At 33.9% G+C, this 22,649-nt stretch overlaps 2 non-coding genes across 2 annotated transcripts; both read right to left on the reverse strand.

Moving 5' to 3' along the window:
• Window positions 1-3,404: 3,404 nt before the first annotated feature.
• TRNAK-CUU (transfer RNA lysine (anticodon CUU)) lies at window positions 3,405-3,477 on the reverse strand. The gene has a single exon. It is a non-coding gene; the product is annotated as a tRNA-Lys (tRNA).
• A 13,699-nt stretch (window positions 3,478-17,176) lies between these two features.
• TRNAK-CUU (transfer RNA lysine (anticodon CUU)) lies at window positions 17,177-17,249 on the reverse strand. Its single transcript has one exon. It is a non-coding gene; the product is annotated as a tRNA-Lys (tRNA).
• Between the last annotated feature and the right edge of the window lie 5,400 nt (window positions 17,250-22,649).

Consider the following 22,649-nt stretch of genomic DNA (forward strand, 5'->3'; position numbering starts at 1 on the left):
TCTGTCAGCTTGTTCGTTCATAATTTATTGCGTTTTTAAATAATTTATTAAAAATATTTTAGTTTGGACGGTTAATATTTTGAGGTGACTAATAGTTTTTAATTATATTTCTTCAATAAATAAAGTGTTATTTCTTTATGATAATCAGAAAAAAGTACATTTTTCACAGCTTTGAAATAATGGTCAGCGATTTTTACATATTTTTGACGTTTTCAGAAAATGTATATTTAGACACGCAAATATTTACGAACAACAAAACAATACGATAGTGAATTTCATAATCTTTCCAAAACATTTTTAAGAATGAGGCTACGTTTCCCAAAACGTGAGTTATGAAGCTTTTAACAAAACTCGTGAATAACACAAAAATTTTCGCGTTTTTGCGACAGTTCGCAAAGGAACACAAAGTAAATAAAAGTCCTTTTCTGAGAGGTTAAGCCGATAACTTTGTCCGACATTTTTCATGTTAGTGGAATTTTGACATCGACAGTACTATCTTTCCAAGTTTGGCAATAACCTCATCATGCATTTTGTTACCATCGGTGGCATTTTTAAACTCCACTATAATCCCTCCATCCTTAAAATTTCTCAGTTGCCCTAATTCCAAAGTTTACTGGATCAATATTAACTGATTGTTGGGGGCGGAAAAGCACCGTCGCACCGCGGAATGCAATAGGAATTGAAATTTCAGATATGCCGACTTACCTTTTTTTCTATTCTTCCGCGGTTTCTCTCCTTTGCGCTGGTTCATACACAATACAGTAATTTTGACCAAAACTGTGCGAGTTCACGAAGGCTTTTTAAGTTTCGACACGGTCGAAAAAGGGGGCTCCGTAATCAGACATAGATTATGACATGTGTTGACTGGACGATTTTATCAACTGAACTGGTTACACTAAGTCGGCATAGGAAAGGTATGAATTGGGTCGGTGGGCAGCAATAATATTCATAAAGGAGATCAAAAGGAAAGGTGTAGGTAATAATGGTAGGTACCAACACTTATATTACATTTTCAGTTTCCTTATTCTCTTGATCTTTATTTTTTGGTTTGGTTATTACGACGGCCGGCATAGTCCAGTGGTAACGCATTGGACTGCCATTCCGAAGGTCGCGGGTTCGAACCCGGCGTGCGCAAATAAATTTTATTTGATTAATTTGTGTTATTTCACAATTAATTAATTAAAATAATATATAGTATATTTGCGGCACGTTCCAGAGTGGAAGATACTACCAGTATCGCCCTGGTGTAAGACCACCATTCAGAATTGAAACGTTGCTCCAAATGGCTTTAGCCGTGTTTAGTGACTAGATCTGAATAGCCAGGTACTTCCCCGCCTTCCTCTTTCCCTTCCCCACTTACCTTCAGCCCCACAACATCCCCCAATTGGGGATGCCATTGTCTCACTGGCTCCAGACGGGAGCAGTTGGGACTCTTGTGATGTATTCACTATAAAAAAATAAAAATAAATAACGGGCTCGTGGTTTTTTTTACCTTATTCTGCATAAGTTTCAGGAACAATATTTTTTATGCCTCATGTTGACAAACAATGAATTAATTTCCTATATAATTTTTTTAACTTCGTTCATATTTTTTGTTCACCGTTCATTTCATTGTTTTCGTCTACTAAATGGGCTATAATGTCGAATTATGAGTCCATGCTCTAATTTTTTTCGCTTATTATTATTTTTCCTTTACCCTCTATGATCGTTGAATTTATTGAATTTATTTTTATTCGTGCGTTTGTCAAGGCATTATTTACTTTACATGCCTATAGAGTTGCTATCCTTTCTTCATCCTCGCTATCATTGTAAGAATCATAAGACATTCCCTCCTCGCGCTGGTTTGGAGATCTTGGGGTCAAACATGATTTTATAGATGAGTAAGGATTTTTTTAAGTAGTTTTATTTTCTTTCTCCGTGTTTACAGATTATCGTTCAAAATTGTATGTATTGCCATCTGTTGACTATTAGCTATATAAAGTATTATGTTTTGGAATTTTGCACTTATAGCCATCCATTGATGAGTAGCGGTAACAAATAGATAATATTTGTAGGTAGTAGACATTATTTAAATTTATCATAATTCACAATTTGTTGACTTTATATAAAATGTATTATCTTAATAATAAAGTTCACTTATAAAGAAAAAAATAGCTTCAACACTATTGAAACATTGTGAGGTTAGAGTTACAATTGTTTATTTATTGATAAAAATCATTTTTAGTACTAAGTTTCACATAATTCTACCATTAGTAGGCATTATATAATTGGACAAATACATATATAAACCACTCATCGATCGCCACGAGGACTCTCTTTTATGGTGGTACCAAAGAAAAGCTATTTACCCCCGGCTTTAGTTAAAAAAGACTATGAATAGCAGCAACCTCGGTGCCCTGTGAAAGAATATTTTCGAAATCAGGTCAAACTCTCACCCAAAAAAGGTACAGAATGAAATCGTCAAAATTGTCAGATGTGTTATTTTTAAATTAAAATCTATAATCAATAATAATACTTTAGAAAAAGTTTCTTTAAATTAATTTAAAAAATCAATTGGTGAATCGTATTAAAATATAGAACAATTAAAATAAACTTAAATCTATTTTAAATTAATTGTGTCCTAAATAAGTGTGATAATAATATAAAAAATGTGTTGTGAAACAAAATACTTCGGTGTGAGAATAATAGCTAAAAACATCGTTCATGTAAGTACTCAACACCAACATTACTTTTTTGACGATTATTTAGCGAACGACTCACTTCTAGTACCAAACGGGCGGCGGTCAAGGAAACACTTTAAAACTAGAAGGATTGGAGCGATTTCTCCAGGAGACATTATGGGAGGAATCTTGCGGACATGTTGTTCCTGTTTAGTTATCTGTTGTAATTGCTGGTCATCACGTTATCATTGATAAATTTTGCAGAAATAATCTATGAGTCGCATGGCGCCCTATTTTGATACAGGTCAGATTATAATCGTTGTATTCCTTTGTCACTAATTAACTTATAAAATTGCTACCATTTAATTCAAACTGTGCTAGTGATCTTCGTTTGAAGCACACACCTTGAGATATTGTTATCTATCATAAATTATGAGTCTCATGTTCTGGTTAAATCTAATCATAAAAAATAACTAAAATAATCGTTGTTTCGTTCTTTGACAATAAATGATTTCTTGTGACATACTTAAGTTGTTTCAATACTATCTATCTCACACTTCCTCACACTATGGTATTTGTTGTTCTTAACTTATATTAACTGTTACAATAGCATAATTAACATCATTATTACTTTGTTGCAATAGCCCACCAACGCGTTTTTAATAATTTAAGCCATATTATTCTATTACATTGGCGCACTACGTGGTTTGATTTGTATATAATTGAATTATTCTATTACAATGGCGCCCAACGTGGGGCTCGAACCCACGGTACTGAGATTAAGAGTCTCATGCTCTACCGACTGAGAAATCCGGGCATAATAATGGGTGCGCACGTGTTTATACAAATATCTCTTTTGAGAACACGAAAAACTGCAGTCGGAAAACGAAAAAGGTTTTTTACCACTGTGAGTCAGCATGTGGCTCGTCAAATGTACCTTTTGAGTACATAAGTAGTTACACTTCAAACATGAAAAAGGTTTTTTTCCAGTGTGAGTCAGCATGTGACTGGTCAGATTGCCTTTTTGAATAAATGAATTGTTGCACAAAGAACATGCATAAGGTTTTTATTTAGTGTGAGTCAACATGTGGCTCATCAGAGCGCCCTTCCAATGAGATGAATAGTTGCACTCAGAACATGAAAAAGGTTTTTATCCATTGTGAGTCAGCATGTGCCTGGTCAGACTGCATTTATGAGTAAATGAATTGTGGCACAAAGAACATGAAAAAGGTTTTTTTCTATTGTGAGTCAGCAAGTGACTGGTCAGACTGCTCTTATGAGTAAATGAATTGTGGCACAAAGAACATGAAAAAGGTTTTTCTCCAGTGTGAGTCAGCATGTGGCTCGTCAGATGACTTTTTTGAGTAAATGAATTGTGGCACAAAGAACATGAAAAAGGTTTTTCTCCAGTGTGAGTCAGCATGTGCCTGGTCAGATTGCTTTTTTGGGTAAATGAATTGTTGCACAAAGAACATTTAAAAGGTTTTTCCGCAATGTGAGACAGCATGTGGCTCGTCAATAATCTCTTTTGAGTACACGAGTAGTCGCACTTCAAACATGAAAAAGGTTTTTCTTGAGTGTGAGTTAACATGTGGCTCATCAGAACGCACTTCCGATGAGATGAATAGTTGCACTCAGAACAAGAAAAAGGTTTTTCTCCAGTGTGAGTCAGCCTGTGGCTGGTTAGATTGCCTTTTAGAGTAAATGAATAGTTGCACTCGGAACATGAAAAAGGTTTTTCTCCAGTGTGAGTCAACATGTGCCTCATCAGAACGCCCTTCTGATGACATGAATAGTTGCACTCAGAACATGAAAAAGGTTTTTTTCCATTGTGAGTCAGCATGTGACTGTTCAAACTGCTCTTTTGAGTAAACGATTTGTTGCACAAAGAACATGCATAAGGTTTTTCTTTAGTGTGAGTCAACATGTGGCTCATTAGAGCGCCCTTCAAATAAGATGAATAGTTGCACTCAGAACATGAAAATGGTTTTTCACCAGTATGAGTGCGAAATTGGGGTTCAAAATTTGACATAGGATGGCTGGAGATTTCCCCAGGATGCGTCTTAAGGTCTTGCGACAAATTGTAACTTATTATCTCCACTAACATAAGTAAATTCATAAAAAAGTAGAAAAACAGTAGAGCAGAAATATCTAAATATTATCAACATCGGTTTAACCTGGTGACTGGGTAATTCTTTCAACGACTTCTAAGCATTCCTTTTTAACACCCGGAAGAATTTTGTTAAATTCCATGTAAGGAAATTCCCCTTCATCTTCTGCTCGGCGTCGAAGTTTTGCCTTGATGACAAAAGTCTCCATAATAATGCTACCTAGAATAACCAAGAAACGATACACACGTTGGACATTGATTTACATAAAAGGTATTATTTTATTTAAAATAACTTGAAATTAAAAAATGTTTTTACGGTTGAAGATTTAATTGACTAACAATATAGAAGCGTGAATTTGTAAACAGACTAAAAGGTTAATTTAGGAAATGGGAATTACCCAGATGTCTGCTTCCAATACTCATGCTTCAAGAACGGAAAACCATTTGCTCTTCAGCACCTCCAGTTGTAGTTAAAAGTCGATAGAATTATGTTTTTTTCCAGCATTATTGATTAATTATAAATGCATTATAATACAAAAAAAATGTTCACGTTCCAAATAAGATGAGGTGAAAACTTAAGAAACCGGGAACCTTTTGGTAGAAATGGCGACTTTCGAATTCGAGCCGTAAGGCTCTCGATTAGTAATCTGGTGGTCGGGGTTCAACTAAATATTATTCACAACATACTCCAATTGCCCAAAATGGTACGGAGCAGTTTTGACTTTGATGCGGTATTTACAAAAAAACAACTCAGCAAGTTTAAAGTGTGGTGTAGTTTGGCAGTTTACGGCAAAGTCGTATTTTATGGCAAATATCAAATATGTGTAAATACGGCAAGAGAGGACGTCATACAGAAGCATATGTCTTGCCTGCATCACAATTCAAACATGAATCAATGTATCGTAAATTTCTAGTGACAAAACTATATTTATTTTTCCACTATATTCATGAGGTAGTTTAGCATCAAAAACTTTTTTTTCTCAAATTACATTCTTCCACAAAATTTAATTTATTTTCTGTCTTAGGAATGAGTTTATTAAATTTGGCAAAATAATTTAATTTTCTTTTTTTTCATACAAATCTTATTTGAATTTACTTAACTATTGCAGAAAGCAAATAGTTATATATTACATTATTTTTGGGTACTGTTGAATAATTTCTGGAAATAACTTTCTGACGTTTTGTTTTAGTTTAGGAGACATAATGGCTTAAGTGCAACTTTTGTAAAAATGCTTCCCGTATTAGATACTATTCACCTGCGAAAATTCAGCATTTGTCTAGTTTCCAGTTTGGGCCGATTTGTATAGATTCACTGAACTATTAACAAAAAGATTTTACCTGCTCTCTGGTTAATTCTTTCAAAACGTTCTAGGCATTCATTTTTAATATTCGGCAGGTCTATGTCAATTTCCGTATAAGTAAACCCCCCTCTATTTTCTTCTCGGGGTCGAAGATCCGCCTTGCTGGTAACAGACTCCACTTTGAAGCAACCTGAAAAAATTAAATAAAGTTAATTAATCATCGATGTACAAAAAATGTTGAACAGAACTTGAAAGTGAACTTTGAAATTTGTTGAATTGTTCAAATTCAGTGACACAAACCATCCTAAGAGACGTTAGTCATCGTTAATTTAATAAATAGTAATGCTCCCAGATGTCAGCTTGACTGATTTGAGTAACTTAAGTGCGAAGTTTTGTTCCGGCGTCAAAGGAGTGATAAGGTAAATACCAAATATACTTATACGCAACAAGAGAGGAAGTAGTGAACACGCAATTGTTCTGTTTGAACGACATTTCATAAAGGACATGGATTCTGAACATCCGAGTTTAACATTTTGTAAATATGCATTGCAACTAACTGGCTGTCTGCGTACTTTCCGCATATTGCAAACATTCCTTCTTTACATCTGGGAGGTCGACATCTATATCCGTATTTGAAATTTCACCTCCGCCTCCTTCCTGGGGCCCTGGTTCCGTCTTGATCGCAACAGTCTCTGGATTTAGTAGATCCATGGCACTGCTGTTGTAGCGTTTGGTAATTGTTTCAAGCCCAAACAAACATACCTGAAACAGAACATAGTTGTAATGTAACGGAACTATATGAATAAGCTTTGAACATTATGTTTCGCTTGGAACAATCTGTCAAACCAATGAAGTCGTGTAGTCGTCAAAACACCTAACTCGAAATGAGGATATAATTGCGACTGTATCTTAGACTGAAGTTAAGAAGTTTGAAAACGGTTAAAAAAATTGTCTTCGATTGTCAGATAACTATATAACTCAATAACTAAAGATAAAACCGTATTGTCGTTCTACCTTTAACAAATATCGGTAATATGCGATTAGTTTTAACCAATGCCCTTCGAATACTAGACTTAAAATAGAAAGTTTGACGTCTTGACGTATTAGTTTGATGTATTAGTTTAAACGTTCCTTACAAAACACACAAATAGATTACTTAAGTTAGGTGTACCGATTGGGTAAAGTAAAGCTAGGTCGCGTTAGATACAGCGCAATTATGTATTTAAGTATTCCATATCACTCATTCTCGCTCCGCATCGAAGGAGTACAGTCGCGTAATTTTGTAACAAGTAAATCAAATAATATAGTTTACATTAATAACTCGCCCACCTGGGCGCTCCATTCCATCCAATATGGAAACTCAAGAAATTATTAAAAACATTAAAGATTTAATAAACAAGATCACTTCAGTGAAAGACTCAAAAATAAAATTAACACTGGAACAGAACATTATATCACTGGAAGAAAAAATTCAACATGAACTAATAAACCTACAAAAAAAGATTATAGAATTACAAGAAACTAATATTAAAAACAATCATCACTACGCACAGAAACTAGAAGAAATTCATAATAATAACAAAAGGACATATGCAAACGTATTAGGTGACAATAAAAACTTCGTGAATACAAGTGCACACATCCCAGAACAGAAGCACGCCATCATAATTACATCTAAAAACACCTTGAAGGCCGAAGATATAAAAATAAAAATTCAAAAAAACATTAATTTAACTAAAATAAAAGTTGGAGTAAATGGAGTAAAAAAGTTGGAGTAAATGGAGTAATCGGAGAGCAAAAATTACTGATTTCATGTCAAAAAAAAGAAGATGCAGAAAAGTTAACCGAAGAAATTAATAAGGTAATTGGAAAAGAAATATTGGCCGAAGAAATTAAAAAAAAGAAACCGTGTTTAATGTTGAAAAGACTGCAATGCCAATTGACTGAAGAGGAAATAATAGATGGGATTGTACAACAAAATGAAGGATTAACCCTGGAAGACAAAAACAACATCAAGCTTATCAAAGAATTAAAAAACAAATACAATGAAGGAAAAGAAAACGACACCACTAACTACATTATTGAAACAACCGGTAAATTAAGAAAAACGCTACTAGAAAAAAACAAAATAAACATCAAATTCCAAAGAGTATACATAGAAGACTGTAACCCGCTTACTCAATGCTACCACTGCCTTAAGTTCGGCCACACAGCGCAAAGATGTCTCGCCAGGACGCAGCCCCCCATTTGCCCTCATTGCACAAAGGAGCACATTCTGTCTAAATGTGAAAATAAAGAACAACCTCCAACATGCAACAATTGCTGTGTTCAAAACAAAAGATTTAATATGAATTATTCTACAGAACACAGAGTTGATAGCATGAAATGTCTCTATCGGCAAAAAATGCTTCAACTAGCTAGAGAGCGCATCGACTATGAATAATACGGTAAATTTCATTTCTTTAAACTCTAATCTAAAACTTTAAAAATGAATGATTTTTTATGTAACGCATTAGATAAAAAAATGTATATTGAAGAAAATTTATGTCAATCTATGAAAGATTTTAACTTAATTTGCACTGAAAAAGGATTTACCCTATTTCATATAAATATTAGAAGTTTAGAACGAAACATGGATGAATTAGTTATAACATTAAAAGAATTAAATTTTTTCCCGGGCCTGATTGTCTTAACAGAGACACACTCTGCAGGCGAAATCAATTACACTATTCCAGGCTACACATACCATGCGACAATAAACAAAATAAACAAAAACTCAGGTATCGGATTATTTATTTCTAACCAGTATAATGTTCTCAATATTAAAGAAATAATTAATGTTAGTAATGTTAACATATTAAATATAGAATTTAAAGACGTAAATAAATATTACAACATTATTGCAATTTATCGCACGCATACATCGATAGTACCTCAATTTATAGATGAATTAAAAAATATTTTGTTAAATTTTAGAAATAAAAATACCATTATTGTTGGAGATATGAATTTAAATATCGCAAACGACTATTCTTGTAAAGATAAAGACACATATCTAAATATGTTAGCAGAACTCAATTATTTATCGTGCATAAATTCTTATACTAGAAATGTTAAAGGTCAACGCCCCTCATGCTTAGATCACATTTTTACAAATATTCCTGATATCAAAAATATAAAATCAGCTGTCATTCATACATCTATCACTGATCATTATTCATGTATTTTTAACTATAAATTAAGCAATCCAACTTTGCCATTATTTAAACAAAATAATTACTCAAAAAAAGTACTTAATATGGATACATTAAAACACCAATTAGAATCAGAAAATTGGAATAAATTATTACAATGTAATGATGTCAATATATGTTGTAAAATGTTTGAAGAAAAAATATCTAAATGCATAAATGACTCGACAAATAATAATATAATAACCAAATCCAAAGTGTCGAACTTGAAACCTATAAAACCATGGATTACTCATGGTTTAGTAGTATCTGTACGACATAAACAAGCTCTTTACAAATTAACTACTCAACAACCAAATATTAAAAATTTACTAAATCATTTTAAAGCATATAAAAACAAACTTTCATATATAATAAAAAACACAAAACAAAAGTATTATAAACAAAAGTTGAATCAGGCTGAAAATGATAGTAAAAGAGTGTGGACAGTTATAAATGAAATAATTGACAAGAAAAAAAACAAGAATAACGACATCGCTACTATATTTCATGACAACATGAAAACATGTTGTAAAGAAAATCCCTCAAAAGCTGCAAACATATTTAACACCTTCTTTGCGAATGTAGGGGAAAATCTTGCCAATCTCATTCATACTGACCCAAATATAACATTTCCAGACTGTAATATTGATACTGACAATAATATAGCAACATTCCAAGTCACCACAGAGAACGAAATAATATCAATTATAAACGGTATGCAAGGAGGTTCTGCCCCGGGTTTTGATGGAATAACAGTTAATATTTTTAAAAATATTAAAAATCAAATTTCTAAACCGTTAAAACACATAATAAATGTAAGTTTCCAAAGCGGAGTGTTTCCATCAATCTACAAACAAACTACCATTACTCCAATATTTAAATCTGGTAACCCAGAAGAAGTTAGCAATTACCGACCCATATCAATAATCTCGAACATAGCTAAAATTTTTGAAAAGATAGTTAAAAAAAGGATAAACCAATTTGTAAAATGTAATAAATTAATTAATGAAAATCAGTTCGGTTTTATGGAAGGTAGAAGCACTCAGGATGCAATTGCAAAATTAACTAGTCTTGTTCATAATTCATTAGATAAATCATTAAAATGCATTGGAATTTTCATAGATCTAAAAAAAGCTTTTGATAGCATATCACACGACAAACTTATAAGTAAATTAAGAAACATTGGATTAAGTGGTACAGCTATAGAATGGATAAAAAGCTACCTTTTCAAACGCTCTCAAGTCGTAAAAATCAACGATGTACTTAGTCAACAAAAAACAAGTCACTTCGGCATACCTCAAGGTACAGTCCTGGGACCGTTACTGTTTATCATTTATGTAAATGACATATTCAATCAAAGATTAAATGGAAAAATAATATCTTATGCTGATGACACTGTCATAATAATTGAAGGTACTGATTGGAATAATGTTAATAACTTAGCAAATACTGATATTAATATATTGAAAAATTGGTTCGATAAAAACCTCCTCTCATTAAATACTGAAAAAACAAAATGTATCCCATTCTCTATCAACAAATTTAAATCAATACCAGAATTAAAAATTATAATACATCAACTTAAATGTAACAGAACTAATTGCAATCAAGAATGTTCTATACTTAGTCTAACTTCTGAAATTAAATATCTTGGTATATATATAGATCAACATTTTAAATGGAAAAAACAAATTTGTGAACTTGTCAAAAGAATTAGAAAATGTATTTATATATTTATAAGACTTAGAAATATTCTTAGACTAGAAAACCTAAAAAGAGTGTACTATGCAATTGTACAATCTATATTACAATATGGTATTATTGGCTGGGGAGGAACTTATAACAATATATTAAATCCACTTAAAATAGTTCAAAGATTGATAATCAAAGTAATATTGAAAAAACCATCCAAATTTTCTACTGAGATTCTCTTTTCAATATTCAATGTACCCACAATAGACAATATATATAAAAAATATTCAATTCTACAAATTTATAAAGAAATACAGTTAAATAACTTACAATTCAATTCATCAGTAAGATATCAAAAAACTATCAAAATCCCAAAACTTAATACAAAGCACACACAAAATACCTATCTCTATCTAGGTATAACATATTTTAACATCCTTCCATTATATCTAAAAAATATTGAAGATATTCAGGAATTTAAAATAAAATTAAAAAATTACCTAAAACTACTATAAAAGTCCATATCTTACTCTTATTATTATTTCCTTCAAATCTTGAAACTGTATTATTGATAAATCTTGCCTATTTCTTACTTATCCCTTTGGTTTTGCAAATATATTATTTACTTACTTACATGATTCCATATAATTGAACTAGGATTCACTCACCAAACACAAGAGCCTTGTCTCTTTATGGTGAGGAAAAGCTATTATTATTTACCTTGATAACACTGTATAATATGTATAATTGTATATTTATTGTAAAAAACATACAAATATTAAATAAAAAAAAAATAAAAAAAATAAAAAAATATCACTAATTTAAGAACCGTGGTTGGTCAGTTTGATTGGTAACAACGACTGCTATCAAATAGCGATGAATAATTGGTATTAGCACTAACCAAAATCTATCACAAGTATAAGATGATAAAATTAACTACGTGGGTTAAACAGAGTATGGAAAAAGGATAAAACGAAAGCATGTGTTGAAAAAATATTTTAGTAAAGTTATTCATAGAGAGTAATGAAGTCAAAGTCAATTATAATAATTATCAGGAAACTGACCTTCTAGGTTAATGATAATTTCATTGCAATTGCGTCTTGTATAATATAATTAGGCAATTGGAGGGGACCCACCCTTTCAAAACGACTGTGTGAAGAAACTGATTTATTAACCTCTTTAGCCGCACACGTCAGGACTAAGAGATTCTTTGTCCCAATGACTGTGCGGCTGCAGCGACCTTGAGAAAAATGAGAAAAAATATTTCATAGATAATTTATTTAATAGCTGTCAGAGAAGATACATTAGTGATGGGCGGGATCGAAACAAGTCCAAGATCGAAATATTTTAATCAAAACATCAAAATTACCGAAATATTATTCGATTTAATTGCTCGCAGTTCAGCAGGAGAGTAGGGGCTGACAAGGGCAGCTGTTTTGTCTCGTTGGAGGAGTAGGTTGCGGCACATAGACAATTATTAGGTATACTTTTTTTTCCTCTTCTATAGAAACTGGCGCTTGTGTCTAGAAGAGTTGTGAGTATCAAGATAAAGAATATTTAGTGTTTGTTACTATGAAAATATAAATTTATACTTAATTGCAAAGATACTTTCAGAAAGGGAAACACAATTTTAGAGTTACTGTGACTGAGATAAAACATTTTATCGGAATATTATTTTTGTCAGGATATAATTTTATTTATTTATTTATCGGACAATTTGTGTAGCGCCGCTTTTGTGAGATATCACCTCAGGGGCGCTTTACAGTTGATGCAGGTATTACAAAAATATAAATATTACAAAAATAAACTGAATTTAAGTTAAGTAAAATGAAGTACAGAAACAGGTGACACGAAGATAGAAAATGGAGACTCTGAAGCAAGAATCCCAGGTGGTGTGGAAACTGGTCCAGCTGCTGCAGCGAAAAAGTCCACCGCGTCAACAGTGCCAGCACGAGGTTCGTCATTCGTCCAGGTATGTGTCTGCTGCTAACAAAGCGCTGATACAATATCCTCTCACAGATACCAGACCTTGGCAGCACCGCTGTGACGTTCGACGAAGATAGAAAATGGAGACTTTGCAGCAAGAATCTTTGGTGGTGAAGAAACTGGACCAGCTGCTGCAGCGAGAGAGTCCACCGCATCCACCAACAGTGCCGGCACGAGGTTCGTCATCCGCCCAGGTGTGTGTCTGCTGCTAATAAAACGCTGACACCTCAGATAGATAAGAGACCCTGGAAGCACTGCTGTGACGTTCGGCTAGTCCATCATTCATCTCCATGTAATCCTGTTCCTGGTGATTGTTGAAGTGGTGCATTCTGCCCGCAATAAAAAGCGACGGGATAATAAATTATCCTGGGCTTAGCAAAACACTTGCCTTCAGAGTTTCCGAGAATTCCGTTGAATCTGGGGTGCTATTACCGATCGACCTTCGTTTCGAATATCGAATATTTTTGAGCAAAATTTCCGAATATTCACTTTTAAAACACTGCACTCAAATCACATATTATAAAGTTCTAATAACTGGTTGTTAAGCTTATTTTTATTAAAGTTAAAATGTTATTTGATTGATTTTAAAAATAAGGGAAAGGATAATTTAAGGGATTTTGCCTCATTTCCCTTGAAAATACAAAAAAAAAACACAAAGCGGTTGGAGGACGCGTTGGGACGCGTCCTGCTGCCACGAAGGGCGCTATACTATACTATATAACAGTGTGGCGAGGTACCGAATGTATTGGGAATAACAAGTTGATTACTATTTTCAAGTAGTAGGATCTCTTATGCCTCAAAACAGATTTGAAGATTTGCTTCGTTACTTCCATGTCGCTGATAATAATAATTTACCACCAAATAATAAATTTGGAAAAGTTCGTCCACTTTAGAATCTACTTAACCACAGATTGCTAAAATATTATTCCGGCGACAAAAAAATGAGCATTGATGAATCGATGATTCCCTATTACGGAAAACATGGAGCGAAGCAGCACATACATGGAAAGCCAATCCGGTTTGGGTACAAAAATTGGTCTATATGCACTCGTCTCGGCTATATAATATACGGTGAGCTGTACCAAGGAGCTAGCACTGGAAATACTCACCCAGAGCTTGGGGTTGGCGCGTCTGTTGTACTGGACCTCCTAAAATAATTGCCACCTGGTATTTATAGTCTATATATGGACAACTTTTTCACTTCGTTGCCACTGTTAGATGAACTGAAGAAATTAGGGCATGATGCAATGGGTACTATCAGGGCGAATAGAGTAGATAATGCGCCATTAAAAGATACAAAGGAGATGAAAAAGGCTCCAAGGGGATCATATAACCAAATCACGGATGTAATGTCTGATATTACTCTTGTTCGATACAACGACAACAACATTGTTACAGTTGCGTCTACGCAGTGTGGTGTACTACCTATATCTTACTCATAAAACTTGCCCAGATGGGTTTTTCACTTCGGATGTTAGAGTTTTTTAAAAGTTACCTCAAGAACAGAAAACAATTTGTCACTCACGGAATCTTCCAATCTGCCGAATTTCTTGTTTTTTCTGGGGTTCCCCAAGGATCGATCTTAGGGCCTCTTCTTTTTTCCATTTTCATTAATGACATTGCTGAAGTCATTCGTTTTTCTCGCTTTCTGCTGTTCGCTGACGATCTAAAATTATTTCTTCTAATAAGAAATATTGAGGACTGCCTGCACCTTCAAGCTGATGTTGATAACATTTCAGAATGGAGTCAACGAAACAAGCTTCATTTCAATGTCATGAAATGCGTAGTTCTGACTTTCACCAGAGCATTTAGTCTCACAAACCACAGGTACACTATGCTCGGTCATAATCTCAAACGAGTTTCAAACATTAAGGATCTTGGGATTATGTATGAGAATAAGTTGACATTTCGTCCTCATATCGAAGGGGTGTGCCAGTCGGCCTTAAAAATGTTAGGGTTTGTTCTCCGAACCGTCAGAGTTTTTCGGGATACCCGTGCTCTGAAGATTTTATACTTCTCCCTGGTCCGCAGTAGGCTGGAGAGTGGTTCGCTTATCTGGAATCCTCATGAGGTGGGGTGCTCCCTATTGTTGGAGAGGGTTCAAAAAAAGTTTCTAAGATTTCTTTACATGAGGGAGTACGGCCACTATCCATGGCTCTACCCGACGAAATTTCTTCTGGGCATGCTGGGACTTCACTCCCTGCAGCTCAGAAAGGAGGGGTATGCCGCTACCCACTTATTCAGACTGCTGCGAGGCTATATTGAGAACTCAGCCATTTTGGAGCGCGTGAGTCTCTATGTTCCTGATGACTATCTTAGACAACGTCATCATAGATTATTCTATCTTCCTGCCTGCAGAACTAACCTGCCAATGGTTCTCCCGGTAGGGAGGAGTATATTGCTCCTGAACCAAATCTCCTCCGAGATTGATATATTTGGCGTCAGTGAGGAGAGATTCAGAAGGGAAATTCTTCTGATTCTTGAAAGAGTCTCTCCACATTGACGAGATCTTTCACCACTGCCTGAATTTTTTTTGGAAATTCCACATTTCTTGAAATTTCTTTTTCTATGTATAAATACTTAAAACAATCTTTTGTAAAATTTATATAACCTAATTTCTTATATGTATTAAATCCTAATTTGTAATTGTGTAAGATATTAATAAAAAAGTTCTCCGTGATTACAGATTATCATTCAAAATTGTTTGTATTGCCATCTGTTGACTATTAGCTATATAAAGTATTCTGTTTTGGAATATTGCACTTATTGCCATCTTAAGAAGCGGTAACTAGTTAATAATATTTGTAGGTAGTAGACATTATTTAAATCTATCAAAATTTACAATAAGTTGACTTTATATAAAATACATTTTCACAATAATATAGTTCACTTACATAGAAAAAAATGCTTCAACACTATTGCAACATTGTAAGGTTAGAATTACAACTGTTTATTCATTGATTAAAATAATTTTTAGTACTAATTTCACATAATTCTACCGCTGCAGGCATTATACAATTGGACAAATACATATCTTTACCACTCATCTCTCGCCACGAGGACCCTCTTTTATGGTGGCACCAAAGAAAAGCTATTTACCCCCGGCTTTAGTTAAAAAGCGACTATGTATAGCAGCAACCTCGGTGCCCTGTGAAAGAATATTTTCGAAAGCAGGTCAAACTCTCACCCAAAAAAAGTCCAGAATGAAATCGTCAAAATTGTCAGATGTGTTATTTTTAAATTAAAATCTATAATCAATATTAATACTATAGAAAAAGTTTCTTTAAATTAAAATCTATAATCAATATTAATACTATAGAAAAAGTTTCTTTAAATTAATTTTAAAAATCAATTGTTGAATCGTATTAAAATATAGAACACTTAAAATAAACTTAAATCTATTTTAAATTAATAATGTCCTAAATAAGTGTGATAATAATATAAAAAATGTGTTGTGAAACAAAATACTTCGGTGTGAGAATAATAGCTAAAAACGTCGTTCATGTAAGTACTCAATACCAACATTACTTTTTTTACGATTATTTAGCGAACGACTCACTTCTAGTACCAAACGGGCGGCGGTCAAGGAAACACTTTAAAACTAGAACGATTGGAGCGATTTCTCCAGGCGACATTATGGGAGCAATCTTGCGGACATATTGTTCATGTTAAGCTATCTGTTGTAATCGCTGGTCATCACGTTATCCTTTATAAATTTTGAAGAACTAATCTATGAGTCGCATGGCACCCTATTATGAAACAGGTCAGATTATAATCGTTGTATTCCTTTGTCACTAATTAACTTATAAAATTGCTACCATTTAATTCCAACTGTGCTAGTGATCTTCGTTTGAAGCACACACCTTGAGATATTGTTATCTATCATAAATTATGAGTCTCATGTTCTGGTTAAATCTAATCATAAAAAATAACTAAAATAATCGTTTTTTCGTTCTTTGACAATAAATGATTTCTTGTGACATACTTAAGTTGTTTCAATACTATCTATCTCACACCTACCTCTCACTATGGTATTTGTTGTTCTTAACTGTTACAATAGCATAATTAACATCATTATTACTTTGTTGCAATAGCCCACCAACGCGTTTTTAATAATTTAAGCCATATTATTCTATTACATTGGCGCACTACGTGGTTTGATTTGTATATAATTGAATTATTCTATTACAATGGCGCCCAACGTGGGGCTCGAACCCACGGTACTGAGATTAAGAGTCTCATGCTCTACCGACTGAGAAATCCGGGCATAATAATGGGTGCGCACGTGTTTATACAAATATCTCTTTTGAGAACACGAAAAACTGCAGTCGGAAAACGAAAAAGGTTTTTTACCACTGTGAGTCAGCATGTGGCTCGTCAAATGTACCTTTTGAGTACATAAGTAGTTACACTTCAAACATGAAAAAGGTTTTTTTCCAGTGTGAGTCAGCATGTGACTGGTCAGATTGCCTTTTTGAATAAATGAATTGTTGCACAAAGAACATGCATAAGGTTTTTATTTAGTGTGAGTCAACATGTGGCTCATCAGAGCGCCCTTCCAATGAGATGAATAGTTGCACTCAGAACATGAAAAAGGTTTTTATCCATTGTGAGTCAGCATGTGCCTGGTCAGACTGCATTTATGAGTAAATGAATTGTGGCACAAAGAACATGAAAAAGGTTTTTTTCTATTGTGAGTCAGCAAGTGACTGGTCAGACTGCTCTTATGAGTAAATGAATTGTGGCACAAAGAACATGAAAAAGGTTTTTCTCCAGTGTGAGTCAGCATATGGCTCGTCAGATGACTCTTTTGAGTAAATGATTTGTTGCACAAAGAACATGAAAAAGGTTTTTTTCCAGTGTGAGTCAGCATATGGCTCTTCAGATAACCTTTTTGAGTAAATGTGTTGTTGCACAAAGAACATGAAAAAGGTTTCTCTCCAGTGTGAGTCAGCATGTGGCTCGTCAGATGACCTTTTCGAATAAATGATTTGTTGCACAAAGAACATGAAAAAGGTTTATCTCCATTGTGAGTCAGAATGTGACTGGTCAGACTGCTCTTTTGAGTAAATGAATTGTTGCACAAAGAACATGAAAAAGGTTTCTCTCCAGTGTGAGTCAGCATGTGACTGGTCAGACTGCTCTTTTGAGTAAATGAATTGTGGCACAAAGAACATGAAAAAGGTTTTTCTCCAGTGTGAGTCAGCATGTGGCCCGTCAGATGACCCTTTTGAGTAAATGATTTGTTGCACAAAGAACATGCATAAGGTTTTTCTTTAGTGTGAGTCAACATGTGGCTCATCAGAGCGCCCTTCCAATGAGATGAATAGTTGCACTCAGAACATGAAAAAGGTTTTTCTCGAGTGTGAGTCAGCATATGGCTCGTCAGATGACTCTTTTGAGTAAATGATTTGTTGCACAAAGAACATGAAAAAGGTTTTTTTCCAGTGTGAGTCAGCATATGGCTCTTCAGATAACCTTTTTGAGTAAATGTTTTGTTGCACACAGAACACGAAAAAGGTTTCTCTCCAGTGTGAGTCAGCATGTGGTTCGTCAGATGACCTTTTCGAATAAATGATTTGTTGCACAAAGAACATGAAAAAGGTTTATCTCCATTGTGAGTCAGAATGTGACTGGTCAGACTGCTCTTTTGAGTAAATGAATTGTTGCACAAAGAACATGAAAAAGGTTTTTTTATAGTGTGAGTCAACATATGGCTCATAAGATCGCCCTTCCGATAAGATGAATAGTTGCACTCAGAACATGAAAATGGTTTTTCTCCAGTATGAGTGCGAAAAAGGTGTTCAAAATTTGACATAGGATGGCTGGAGTTTTCCCCAGGATGCGTCTTAAGATCTGGCGACAAATCTGAAAAAGAAAACGGACAAAAAGGATTAAGTGTAACTTATTATCTGCATTTACATTAGTTAATTCATAACAAAGTAGAAGAACAGTAGAGCAGATATATTTAAATCTTATAAACATCGGTTTTACCTGGTGTCTGGGTAATTCTTTCAAAGACTTCTAAGCATTCCTTTTTAACACCCGGTAGGTCTTTGTTAAATTCCATGTAAGGAAATCCCCCTTCATCTTCTGCTCGGAGTCGAAGTTCTGCCTTGATGGCAAAAGTCTCCATAATAATGCTACCTAGATTAACAAAGAAACGATACATACGTTGGAAATTGATATAAATGAAAGGTATTATTTTAATAAAAATAACTGGAAATTAAAACATGTTTTTACGATTGAAGATTTAAATGATTAACAATGCAGAAGCGTGAATTTGTAAAGAGACTTTAAGGTAAATTAAGGAAATGGGAATGACCCCAGATGTCTGCTTCCCATGCATTAACATATTTATCCTTCAAGAACGGAAAACCACTTGCTCATGAGCACCTCCAGTTGTAGTTGGCTAGTTAAAAGTCGATAGAATGATGTTTTCTTCCAACAATATATATTTATTATAAATGCATTATAATACAAAAAAAAAATTCATGATCCAAATAAGATGAGGTGAAAACTTAAGAAACCGGGAACCTTTTGGAAGAAAAGTTTCATTCTACACTCAATTCACCCGCCATAACACAGGGTCATCCCTAGCATGGAGGGTGAAATATCACAAAACCATATGTACCCTCTAAGTCTTGTATTAATTAAATAAATAAATTAATAAAATGACGACTTCTGAATTCGAGCCGTAAGGCTCTCGATTAGTAATCCGGTGGTCGGGGTTCAACTAAATAGTATTCGATTAGTTTGTGTTATTTCACAATTTTTTCCTTCAAAATAATATACAACCTTCTTGCGCCACGTTGCAGTGGATGTTGAGTGGAAGATACTCTGAGTATCGTCCAGGAGTAAAGACACAAGTCACAATTGAAATGTTGATTAATATGGCTTTGGCCGTGTTTGGTGACAAAAGGTGAATAGCCAGGTAAATCTTACTTTTGATTTCCCTAACTTGAAGATGCTCTAAGTATCGCCCGGGTTTAAAAATATAAAATACCGATAGAATATAACTATAAATAGATAAAAAATATTTATTGATATATATTTGGCCATGTTTATTCAACTTCCACATCTTTATCTCCTTCCCCTGCCCCAAGATGGTACGGAGAAGTTTTGACTTTGATGCGGTATTTACAAAAAAACAACTCAGCAAGTTTAAAGTGTGGTGTAGTTTAGCAGTTTCCAGCAAAGTCATATTTTATGGCAAATACCAAATATGTGTAAATACGGCAAGAGAGGACGTCGTACACAAGCAAATGTCTTGCCTGCATCACAATTCAAACATGAATCAATGTATCGTTAATTTCTAATGACAAAACTATATTTATTTTTCCACGATATCCATGAGGTAGCTTAGCATCAAAAACTTTTTTTTTCTCAAATTACAATCTTCCATGAAATTTATTTATTTTCTGTCTTAGGAATAAGTTTATTAAATTTGGCAAAATAATTTCATTTTCTTTTTTTTTCATACAAATCTTATTCAAATTAACTAGACTATTGCAGATAGCAAAAAGTTATATATTACATTATTTTTGGGTACTGTTGAATCATTTCTGGAAATAAATTTCTGACGTTTTGTTTTAGTTTAGGGGACATAATGGCTTTTGTGGAACTTTTGTGAAAATACTTCCCGTATGAGATACTATTCACCTGCGAAAATTTGGGCCGTTTTTTTATAGATTCACTGACCTATTAAGAAAAAAAAAGATTTTACCTGCTGTCTGGTTAATTCTTTCAAAACGTTCTAGGCATTCCTTTTTAATATTCGGCAGGTCTATATCAATTTCCGTATAAGTAAATCCCCCTCTATTTTCTTCTCGGGGTCGAAGATCCGCCTTGTTGGTAACAGACTCCACATTAAAGCAACCTGAAAAAATTAAATAAAGTTAATTAATTATCGATGAACAAAAAATGTTGAAGAGAACTTGAAAATGAACATTGAAATTTGTTGAATTGTTCAAATTCTGTGACACAAACCATCCTAAGAGACTAGGTTAATTTAAGAAATAGTAATGCTAAAAGATGTCAGCTTCAGTGAATTGAGTAACTTAAGTGCGAAGTTTTGTTCCTGCGTCAAAGGAGTGATAAGTTAAATACCAAATATACTTATACGCAACAAGAGAGGAAATAGTGAGCACGCAATTGCCCTGTTTGAACGACATTTCATAAAGGACATGGATTCTGAACATCCGAGTTTAACATTTTGTACATATGCATTGCAACTAACTGGCTGTCTGCGAAATTTCCGCATATTGCAAACATTCCTTCTTTACATCTGGGAGGTCGACATCTATATCCGTATTTGAAATTTCATCTCCGTCTCCTTCCTGGGGTCCTAGTTCCGTCTTGATCGTAACAGTCTCTGGATTCAGAAGATCCATGGCACTGCTGTGGTAGCGTTTGGAATTTGTTTCAAGCCCAAACAAACATACCTGAAACAGAAAATAGTTGTAATTAACGGAACTCAATCAATATGCTATGAACATTTGGTTTTGCTTGGAATAATCTGTCAAAACAATGAAGTCGTATAATCGTCAAAACACGTAATTCGAAATGAGGATATAATTGCGACTGTATCTTAGACTGAAGTTAAGACGTTTGAAAACGGTTTAAAAAATGGTCTTCGATTGTCAGAAAACTCAATAACTAGAGATAAAACCGTATTGTCGTTCTGCATTTAACAAATATCGGTAATCCATGTTTTTTAAATAATCTGCGATTATTTTTAACAAATGCCCTTCGAATCCAAGACTTAAAATGGAAATTTTGATGTCTTGACGTTTTAGTTTAGTATTTTGAGTATGCCATAGAACTAATTTAAGAATCGTGGTCGGTCAGTTTGATTGGTTATAACGACTGCTATCAAATAGCGATGAATATTTGGTATTAGCACTAACGAAAATCTATCACAAGTATGAGAAGATAAAATTAACAACGTGGGTTAAACAGAGTTTGGAAAAAGGATAAACGAAAGCATGTGTAGACAAAATACTTTAGTTAAGTTATTCACAGACAGTAATGAAGTCAAAGTCAATTATAATAATTATGAGGAAACTGACCTTCTAGGTTAATGATAATTTCATTGCAATTGCGTCTTGTATAATATTATTAGGCAATTGGAGGGGACCCACCCTTTAAAAACGACTGTGTGAAGAAACTGATTTATTAACCTCCTTAGCCGCACACGTCAGGACTAAGAGATTCTTTGTCCCGATGACTGTCCGGCTGCAGCGACCTTGAGAAAAATGAAGAATTTTCATAGATAATTTACATAATAGCTGTCAGAGAAACTACATTAGTGATAGGTGGGATGGAAACATGTATCAGATCGAAATATTTTAATCAAAACATCAAAATTATCGAATGATTATTCGATTTAATTGCTCGCAGTTCAGCAAGAGAGTGGAGGCAGACAAGGGCAGCGGTTTTGTCTCATTGGAGGAGTGGGTTGCGGCAAATAGACAATTATTATAATTTTTTTTCCCTCTTCTATAGAAGCTGGCGCTTCTGTCTAAAAGAATGGTGAGTATCAAAATGAAGAATATTTAGTGTTTGTAATTTTGAATATTAAAATTTATAATTAATTGCAGAGATACTTACATCATTTTAGAATTTATGCTATTAGTGATATATCGGTAGTTTCTGTCTCGGACAT

The sequence above is a fragment of the Hesperophylax consimilis genome, unplaced genomic scaffold, assembly GCF_061612785.1.
Source record: "Hesperophylax consimilis isolate HC1 unplaced genomic scaffold, BYU_Hcon_1.0 scaffold_36, whole genome shotgun sequence".
Classification (NCBI taxonomy): Eukaryota; Metazoa; Arthropoda; class Insecta; order Trichoptera; family Limnephilidae; genus Hesperophylax; species Hesperophylax consimilis.